This window comes from Myxocyprinus asiaticus, chromosome 7, assembly GCF_019703515.2.
Source record: "Myxocyprinus asiaticus isolate MX2 ecotype Aquarium Trade chromosome 7, UBuf_Myxa_2, whole genome shotgun sequence".
NCBI lineage: Eukaryota > Metazoa > Chordata > Actinopteri > Cypriniformes > Catostomidae > Myxocyprinus > Myxocyprinus asiaticus.
In genome coordinates this window covers 9,371,978-9,382,146 of record NC_059350.1, presented here as the reverse complement: position 1 = coordinate 9,382,146, position 10,169 = coordinate 9,371,978, and the positions used below count along the sequence as shown (strand labels likewise).

The window sequence follows — 10,169 nt, the reverse complement described above, 5'->3', positions numbered from 1 at the left end:
CAAAATTAAATTAAAAAATCTGGCTTCAGATTTCACCTCAAACAACTCTTGAAAAACACACAACAGGGAGAAAACTATAGAAAATATATTAAATGAAAAAAGACTTGAGTGTTAATTCGATTAAACCATTTTGTAAGTTTCCTGTTGGTGTGAGAGGCATGTACAGTATCTCTTGAATTTGAATTTTTAATGCCAATTTATATTAGGACTTAAAGAGGACATTAGTACAAAAGAAAAGAAGAGCCATCGTTGTTAAAATTTGCTGAGTCAGCAAGTTAGGTTAGGGGCCCACTACAGTTGTTAGATCACTGACAGGTGAAATGTGGTGCTTTCTTGTCTGCCAGTGCCTTTTATTAACATATAAGATCTCATTATACAGTCTGATGGACTCAAAAAGATATTTAAATATTTACAAACTTTTGCACTCAAGACCTGGTGCGTGACACGTTCACCTTAAAGAAATCTGCAAATGTGTCTGCTGTGCACTCCTTCACCCTCCACTTGTCAAACATGTTTTTTGTAGGGGTGTGAAAATAGGGGCAGTTGTAAGGGGTGAACTTGAGTGTGTGTGTGTTACTGAAAGGGTTTTGTTCCCTCATTGAAGGATCTAGAACCCCCCCCCCCACACCCCCCAAAAGCCGTCTGAAGCAGCTGCACTCCTGTGATCTCTTTAGTGCGAGGGAAGGGGCGGTAGCATGTGAGGGGACAGCCCCCCTCGCCCCACCCCAAAGCCATCTGAAGCAGCTGCACCCCTGTGATCTCTTTAGTGCAAGGGAGGGAGCGGTAGCATGTGAGGGGGCGGTAGCATGTGAGGGGACGAGGCCAAAGCCTACACACTTAAGGAACAACATCCATCAAAAGCCAATAGATGCCTGCAAGTCAAGTCTGAGAACACAACAGCAACCTTTGACCCCTGTTAAGTGGCCCGGCCTAACAAGACACAGCCACTGACTCATGCTGGTTTGTTTGGTTTAACTTCATTTATTAGAGTCCGACCACAGAGGGAGAGATGTTACTATTAAATGGTGAATTAGTGAATTTCCTCTGATTGCATGGCCTTACAAAACTAAAAATGATCTTAAAATAATAGTTTGGTAAATAAACAGATGGGGAAAGGCAGGACCTTAAACACAAAAGAAGGTCACAGATTATTCCTTAAAGACTCAACGCCAACTCACAGAACTTGTCGACAAAGCAAAAAAGTAATTCTGTGCCATCATGCTATTTGTTTAAAGTGTCTTTGTTTACGGAAAATTTTATACCAAGTCATTAAGACAAATTTGTGTTATGATTCTGACATCCACACACTTTATAATTACATTACATATATGTTTTTGTAATACTGTACTTCTGCAGAGTAATACCAGACACAAGTGCATATTTCTCTATGTTTATCCATATATTGAGTGTATGTTGTCAGACATCAGATTTTTCTCATTGTCCTGGTGCAATAATGACTCAGTGACAATTTAGTTTATCCTATTTAACAATTTTTTGTTGGAATGGGGTTTTAAAATGGTATTTCATCAACCCTGATGGCATACCAATATCTATCCTTATTACTCCTGAATACCAGTACATTTTGACTGAACAGAACTGCATTGATCTATAAATTACACAGTCTCAGGATGGCTGGAATCATGTATATTTGTTCATTCCTTCTTTTAAGTTAGCTTTAGCTGCGATAACGTTTTAAGGATTTGAACAGAGTGAGTTTGATCAAAGTCTTTCTAGCATGTCAGTCCACTGTCGGCCATCTTTGGAACTCTTTCGTGATGCTATTTCCAGTCATGCCAGTGCAGCTCCTATCTACATGAATGGAGAAAGACCAAAATCTCACAAACGGTTGGTCAAGATTACGATCAAAGAACGTATTTCAAATCAGCAATAAAATCTAACAATACTGGAATCATACATTGTGATTCCTTACCTCATATTACGCTAAAAAGAAAACCCGCAATTTTCCCAGCTTGTAAAGCTAATGCGCATGCGCTATACAGTTGATTGACAGGTGATGTCTGTATCTAAAAGGTGATTGGCTCGTTTAACTGTAAGGCGGGACTTCCTTTCTTCATCCGTTGACCGTTGGGCGCTCAGAGCTCAGTGGCTGAGCGTTCCAATTTCTCCCATTCATTTTAATAGAAGTGGCTCGTCTCTGCTAAATAATCTCTGGTTTGATCCACGCAATGCATCTGCGACATTGTTTAGCCTTTCACGAGCATCTGTAAGTAAAGCAGGTGGCCAAAATTATGACAATTACTCCGTCTGAGGAAGCCAGTTGTGCAGCAACTGATACAAAGACACAACAGAGAGCAGGCGCTTCAGCGGTACGAACTCAAATCCAGCCGGAAGTCCCGCCCCCCAGCAGCTTTAACGTCGATGATGTAACCCCTGTCCAAATTTAGAATGTTGTTGATGCCTCTTAAGTTCTTCCTCTGGCTGAGAGCGCTGTCTATCACTCGACGTCACGACTATCCTGTTATTATTGTAAACAGTCTACCCGTTCTTGTGCTGTCGTCCTCCACCTCACGAAATTCTCCCCCGGTCCTTTGTTCGCAAAAGTAAACGGCTGGGCATTAAAACCAATGACATAGACACAGTTTAGTTATTGAAATAAAGCGTGCGTGTTAATGCTCAGCTGTGAGAATGAGCAACATGTGAGAAAATATTGGTTTTGAGACACATAACACATTCTCGTATAAATTCGGAGTGGCGGAATGGAAGCGGAATGCATCTTTCATTGTAGCTGAATATCGTAAAAACCGGCACTTCACTGCTTGGCTTTCCCTAAAGCTTTTTTCTGTGGTGGATGATGCATTTTTGAGCGACCGAATCGGTCTTTTGATGCGCTATTCAACCTTTACAATTCTCCGTAATGTATCGTGGAAAAGTATAATGGACATCTATTTAATTTACTTGAGTAAATTCTAAAATTACCTCCACAAGAGCGAATTCGACGCCTTTTGTTGAAACCCCTCGCGAAACACAAATAAACATTCATTCAAAAAACTAGCGCCCTTCTTTTCGCCTTGGTTGTTTTCCACTTCCGTTGATACACATACAGGAATGTTAGATAAGCCAGATAATTAATCGTAAACAACATTGCAACTTTCGTCCTCAAATATCGATATATCGTACAACCAACACAAGGGGCGAAAAACACACACACAGTGGATGGCAACTCAACAACAAAGCTTTTGGTCCGTCGTATGAACCAGGAGCGAGCAGAGCTAGAGAGATTGAATACGGAAAATGCAAAGACACTACGACTGGTTTATGGTACTTACTTGATGGTCGGAATAACCCCGGAGAAGTGCAAATCCATTTGAATGAGTACGTCGAGCCAAAGAAGCCGCGGGAAAGATATTCCGGTAGAATGCCGGACTCCCATCCGTGCGCGTCACCGAAGCACTACTCTATCTCTATTATTGCAATTACGCCAAGCTTCAAGGAAGTTGTCCTTTTGTTCCAGCATTTATACATTGCGTCAATGTTGCGAAAAGAGGAGGCGGAGCGGTGGCACTTGGAGTACGAGAGAGAGAGAGAAAAAAGAAGCGAGCAGCACACGACCTTATGTACACAAAACCCAGACCCTCCACCCTATAACAAAATCGACGGGATCAGATGAGATCACGTGTTCCACCTCACTGTACAGCCGAACTCATACGGGTCAAGATATGCGCTCGCTGGGGTACGAAGTGCCAGGCAAGTCCTCATCAAAGCGCCACGACGAGAACCTCAGTGTGTGCATAAATGCTTTGGCAATGTAAAGCTTTTTCGCAATATTTGTATTAATGCTTTGGCGATATAAAATGGCCATAAAGCTTCTTGAATCTCAGACCACAGCGGAGAGAAAGCGGTAGTGCGGATTTGTTCTGTCAGTGCGAGGTGATGATCCAGGTCTCCAAAGTTCAGGTGAAACGACGTTATCTTAACAGTGCATTCAAAAAGGCATTGAATCATAGTTTTGTTCGACCACATAAGTAGATTCAACGTATACATACATGCATACAGTTGCTTGTACAGTTGAATTGATTTACTTAATATAAAGATGCATGCGTGTCCGTCCTTTTGAATCAACTGGACCATTGCCCCAGTTACAGCAGAGTTGCATCACGAAGTTTGCTTGTCGCTTTGTCTGTTTCGCACAGCAGTCAATAAAAACTCCGCTCTGCACAAGACATAATCTCAATTGGCATATGTGATTAAACATAATTAAATCCTTTTCAATATTGCATTGACAGATTATGTGAAATTCACATTTAACAGCACCACGCTTAAGACTGTTGGCTCATTTGCACAAAGACAATAGCGCAGCGATTTCACTTTCAAGAGTTGCTAATACTTAAAGCAATAGGCCTTTTAGCAGATGAGACAAATGTATTGTAAGGTGCTGATCGTAATAGTAGGCTAATTTTGACACCTTGAGCTATGACTGTGGAAGCGGGGCCTGTTGAACTGACCTTGGCCTAAAAATACACTTTAGTAAAACTCATAGCCAATCAGTTCTTTTTGGGATTGTGATAAACAAATCGTTACAGGGGGGAGAAGTAAACGTGTGCACCCACACAAAGCGGGGAAAAACAATTATGCATTGGGACAATTTGCGAGTGAACGTGTTTTAAACCAAAGGTCAACTGGTTTAAACCAATGCCCAACATGTTACTGTGTAAACTGTCTCTGGATAACATTTATATAACCTTACAACATTATAATAAAATTAGTACTATAATTCGACGCGTAGCCAATTACAAGCAACACTACAAAGTAATTACAAATTTAATACATTTAGTTCATTAGTAGCCACAAATGCATTCCTTATTTACTTATGTAAAACACTTACAACTTTTGTTATTTGATAAATAACAGAAAATCGGACTTTTTTTGTAAAATAGGCTCACAGGCGAACGTATCAGTGGAGCTTTAAGGCCTGTTTCTCAATTCAAGTTTCTTTCAGGAACAAAGAGGACCTCCGTGGCCATGGTTGTTGACAATGCATTTGGTGCTAAATAACTAAAGACAATGTGATCTCTCTGTGTATTAGAAAAATACAGTTTCACGACACAATCGTAGATCCCGTGACGCACGTAGGCCCTATGTTAATAATAGCCGGTAATTTCAATATGCAACAGGTTCAAATAATAGAACTTGACTTTGTTCAAATAGAACATGAACATGACACTGCGGACATCTAACAAAATGTGCAAATATATCATTTAAATAATACATTCGGTCAGTTGTTTATGAGAAACATGCAATCTTAAATGTTTACCAGTCATTCCCCTAGTTTAATTATTATGTGAACTTTTTGGAAACATCTTTTGGAATATATATTAAAATGTTACTCCTATGTTAAATACGTGAATTGATGTAAAATGACGAAAACTGGGACACAAAACAGACTGCATAAAAGCGCATCAATGTAGACGATCCGATTCTGTTTTTGTTTTAAAAAATAGGCTACTATTGATGTATACAGAGTTCAAAATTGCTCTGGAAGAGACCAATATGATTAATGTAATTTTTAGTCAAACAGCTGGTCAGGTATCCGTATGTTGGCTGAGATATTTGCGTGAAAAATACACAGAATAGTGCGAATAAGATATTCTTCTTGTCATAATTTGACAAATCCAAGTGAATTCGTTTTGCGGAAGGACACTGTGACGTCAAAATGCGTCGTATGTGTATTTTTGAAACGGAAACATTTCCTACTTCGCCATACCAATTATAATTGTTACTTATAACGGGCTTTTCAGGAGATTAAAACAATATGTTTTTAAGATAGAACCTATCTGGGGGGGGGGGGGGGGGGGTTTTTTTTTTTTTCTTCTATAACAAAATAAATGGCTTTTTTTAGGAATCCATTTGAAACTGAATAAGATAAGTTTGACTAATATCTATAACCGGACTTCAGCGATTGAGTTTGTTTGAGTTGAGTTTTATTTAGTGTGACAAGGAATTATATTAAAGAGAATGTGGTGACCATCTTGTTCGTCTTTGTGCAATCGCATTATTAGATGCGGCTTCATAAAGGAAATGTTAGGCTTGAGTGTATGTTTGTACTATTTTAAACAGAGTTTTAGACGTGTTATCCTGGCACAATCTACAGATAAAGCTCATTTAAATGTCTGTTTACATTGGATTTTTCCTTCGTCGATCTTCGAAGAGACACTATATAGCCTAACAGTAATTAATACAAAGATAAAACGTGTAAATATACTTTGAAAATGTGTCGTATCTTACATTCTGGGCGGGAAATGTCTTGTGTATATGCCGTGTGATATCACGTGCAGTTTTTGTTTTGTTATATTCGTTGTGCCATTGAGAACATTTACAATTGCGAGCCGAACTTAAAATAACATTTAAATGTTGATTCATGAAATCATTTCTGGTGTTTTTGTATTAGCTTAATTAATTAAGCCGTTTATTTTATGGGCTGGATGTGTGAGAGCGCCAAATCTGTATAACTAAAATTTACACAGATGTGATCTGAAATGAAAAAGCACGGCTAATGTCGAAATGTTTTTATTTTTAATTTTTTAATTTTTTTAAACCATTGTTGAAATGTGTAAATTACAAAAACATTGTCCTATGTACGTAACACAAGGATTTAAGGTTTGCACAACTGACATCTTGACACAGGTTTATTAATCAAGCTGAAGTGACTTCTGTGTTGAAGTTGGACAGGCTGAAACCGTGACTGCCTTTAGGTCACTGATTAATTAATGTAACTAACCACTAAAGTTCAAACCAACTTATTAAAATACAGGTTTGACATACATCCTAAATGTGATAATCTAACCCACAAAGTTTTGTGCCACCCTGTCTTTTCAGTACACCTGTCATAGCAAAACATTTGAAAGAAGTGAGGCTGTCCCTCACCCACAGATTGTCTATCTATATCCTCATATCCATCTCTCATGCTGCATGTCTCTCCTTTACCATCAAGCAAAAGGGCTGTCTTCACCTCTCTGGGTTCATCCTGGGTGTGCCATATTCATGAAAGTCCAGGAAAACTGATCTAGGATCAGATTCCTCTTCACTTTATGATGATAGCGACCCAAGCCTATTTATAAATAGTTGCTGCCCTCTTTGATTACATATCCCTGTGCCTTCTCTCCCAGATTCCCCACTGTATCCAGGCTCTTGAGGAGAATTCAGAAGGGTGTGTGAGTCTGTGTACTGAATTATATACCCAAAACATGATCGGACTAGAACAAGAGTGACATCTGATTAACCTGACACAAATTTAGATGAATCCTGTTTTCAGTAACTTAAGTTCCATACACAAAACAACCTACCTTTAAGTAACAGGGGCACGACTATATCCTTGTGTTGTATTGTTCTTAATCTACTTTGATGGCTTGTATTGGGGAAGACAGGTCAGTAGAGGCCTTGTTAATTCCTGAATTAATTATTAATTAAATGAATTAATTCATGTATACAGTATATAGTGTGTGTGTGTATGTGTGTGTATGTGTGTGTGTGTGTGTGTATATATATATATATATATATATGCAATTTTAATGAGATAAAGATTGACTTGTCCTCAAAATGAACTGTTCACTGTCATTAATTTAACTGTGATATGCTGCTAAATAGAGGAACTAACACCAGTGTCACCCTCTAAGATATCTGAAGTATCAGCAGGTCTTTACAAACCAAAGCTATTGTCAAGGAGTGCTTTATCAAGAGGAATATATGGAGAATGATGCCGAGTGTGTGTGACAAGTGCGACACAATCCCAGTCCAGAAAATCTCACAATAATGCAACCGATGATTAGAACAATAAAAAGGTACTGTACATTAGATTGATTAAGAAAGTCTTCAGAGATTGTTTTCTGTTGTTATAATTTAATCAAAGTCTGAATGTAGTGATGAAACATTTTTACACTCACTGAGCACTTTATTAGGAACACTATGGTCCTAATAAAGTGCCCAACATGGTCTTCTGCTGTAGTAGCCCATCTGCCTCAATGTTTGACATGTTGTGCATTCTGAGATGCTATTCTGCTCACTACAATTGTACAGAGTGGTTATCTGAGTTACCGTATAGCCTTTCTGTCAGCTCAAACCAGTCTAGCCATTCTCCGTTGACCTCTCTCATCAACAAAGTGTTTCTATCCGCAGAAAATCCCAGGAGATCAGCAGTTACAGAAATACTCAAACCAGCCTGTCTGGCACAAACAATCACACCACAGTCAAAATCACTGAGATTTTCTCCCCCATTTTGATGAATGATGTGAACATTAACTAAAGCTCCTGACCCGTATCCGCATGATTTTATGCATTGCACTGCTGCTACACAATTGGCTGATTAGATAATCGCATGAATAAGTAGGTGTACAGGTGTTCCACAAAGTGCCTAGTGAGTGTGTGTGTGTGTGTGTGTGTGTGTGTATATATATATATATATATATATATATATATATATATATATATATATATATATATATATATGTGATAAAAAAAATCATAAAAAAATTGTCATCAAAAATCAGCAATTTAAGCTCCAGTCATCGATGTACCTCACTGCTTAACCTTGAGCCCTTTTCTATGCACAAAGTGTGACAATTGAAAATAAGTATTTATTGTTATTGAATACTGATGAACACAATTAATGTGCAAAGAAAGGATAAAGTCTGTTGTGAAAAAAATAATTATAATAAAAAGGTGGTGAGGGTGATTGATTTATTGTTGTGTACCTGTTGCTTATTTAGCTCAAAAGCATTATCTTTAAGTACACTTGTCATACAAGTCCAGTGCTAAAGACACATGACTAAAATTATGCAGAAACCACAATTTTCAAGTGCTTCTGATTTTTAAAGCGATATTTCACCCCAAAATGAAAATTCTTTCATCATTTACTCACCCTCATGCCATCCCAGATGTGTATAACTTTCTTTCTTCAGCAGAACACAAGCAAAGATTTGTAGAAGTATATTTCAGCTCTATACATCCATACAATGCAAGTGAATGGTGATCAGACCTTTTGTAGCCCCTAAAAGCACATAAAGGCAGCATAAGTGGTTAAATCTATATCTTCAGAAGCAATATAATAGGTGTGGGTGAGAAACATAAAAATGTAAGTCCTTTTTTTACTCTAAATCTCCACTTTCACTTTTACAACTGAAAGTCATACGTGGTGCCTGTTTAGTTTCACTTTCACATCTGTAAGTGAAAGTGGAGATTTACAGTAAAAATGTATTTAAATATTGTTCTGTTTCTCACCCACACCTAATATTTCGCTTCTGAAGATACGGACTTAACCACTGGGGTCATTTGGATTACTTTTATGCTTGCTTCATGTGATTTTTGGACTTTCAAATTTCTGTCCACCATTCACTTGCATTGTAAGGACCACCGAAGCTGAGATATTCTTCTAAAAATCTTTGTTTGTGTTCAGCAGAAGAAAGAAAGTCACCCACATCTGGGATGGCATATGGGTGAGTAAATGATGAAACAATTTTCATTTTGGGGTGAAATATCCCTTAAAAAAAAAAAAAAAATAGCTATTCTCAGTAAGTTTAAAAAATACTGTCACAAATTCATACAAGGCAGATCTCTTTTTAAGCTACACTAGCTTGTGGATCTCTCAGAACTGTGTCTACAGAATTTAAAATTGAACACAACCGCCCTGTATATTGACGTGCTGTCTGTAAGCTCCCTGCTCAGCTGCTGTCTGACTGCATGACAAAGCTTCCATGCGAATGAGAACAAATACCAGAGACTTAGACACCACACATATTCTCCTCCTCTGACCCACTCACTCATTCGACTCACTGACTCTCACGCACCTGCTGTGCAAGGGTATGTGTGTGTGCATGTGTCTGTGTATGAATCAGTGAGTCAAAACGATAAATAGATTGTGTGCAGGTATATTTGTTTGTAGTTTCCAAAAAAGTCTGAAGGACATGATAGGTGTAGATATTTGTGTGTATGTGTGTGTGGGTCTGGTGCAGGTCAGGGCATGCTTTTCTGGCATCCGAATCATTTGCACTTGCTAGTGACGCTTGCCAGCCACACCATGCTTCACCCTGCAGACATGTTTTCAACACAGACATGATGACACTTACTAGCTGCAGACACCCCACTCACAGAGCCATTCAACTGCACAGAAGTGCATAGGTGGCGGTAAAAATGAATTATTAATGAATTCAGAGACTCTA

General features: G+C 38.5%; 1 long non-coding RNA gene across 1 annotated transcript; it reads right to left on the bottom strand.

The window, feature by feature from the left end:
- Window positions 1–646: 646 nt before the first annotated feature.
- LOC127443833 (uncharacterized) lies at window positions 647–3,564 on the bottom strand. The gene is made up of 3 exons (XR_007897710.1): window positions 3,288–3,564; window positions 1,931–2,222; window positions 647–1,809 (listed from the first exon to the last, which is right to left on the bottom strand). It is a non-coding gene; the product is annotated as an uncharacterized LOC127443833 (long non-coding RNA).
- Between the last annotated feature and the right edge of the window lie 6,605 nt (window positions 3,565–10,169).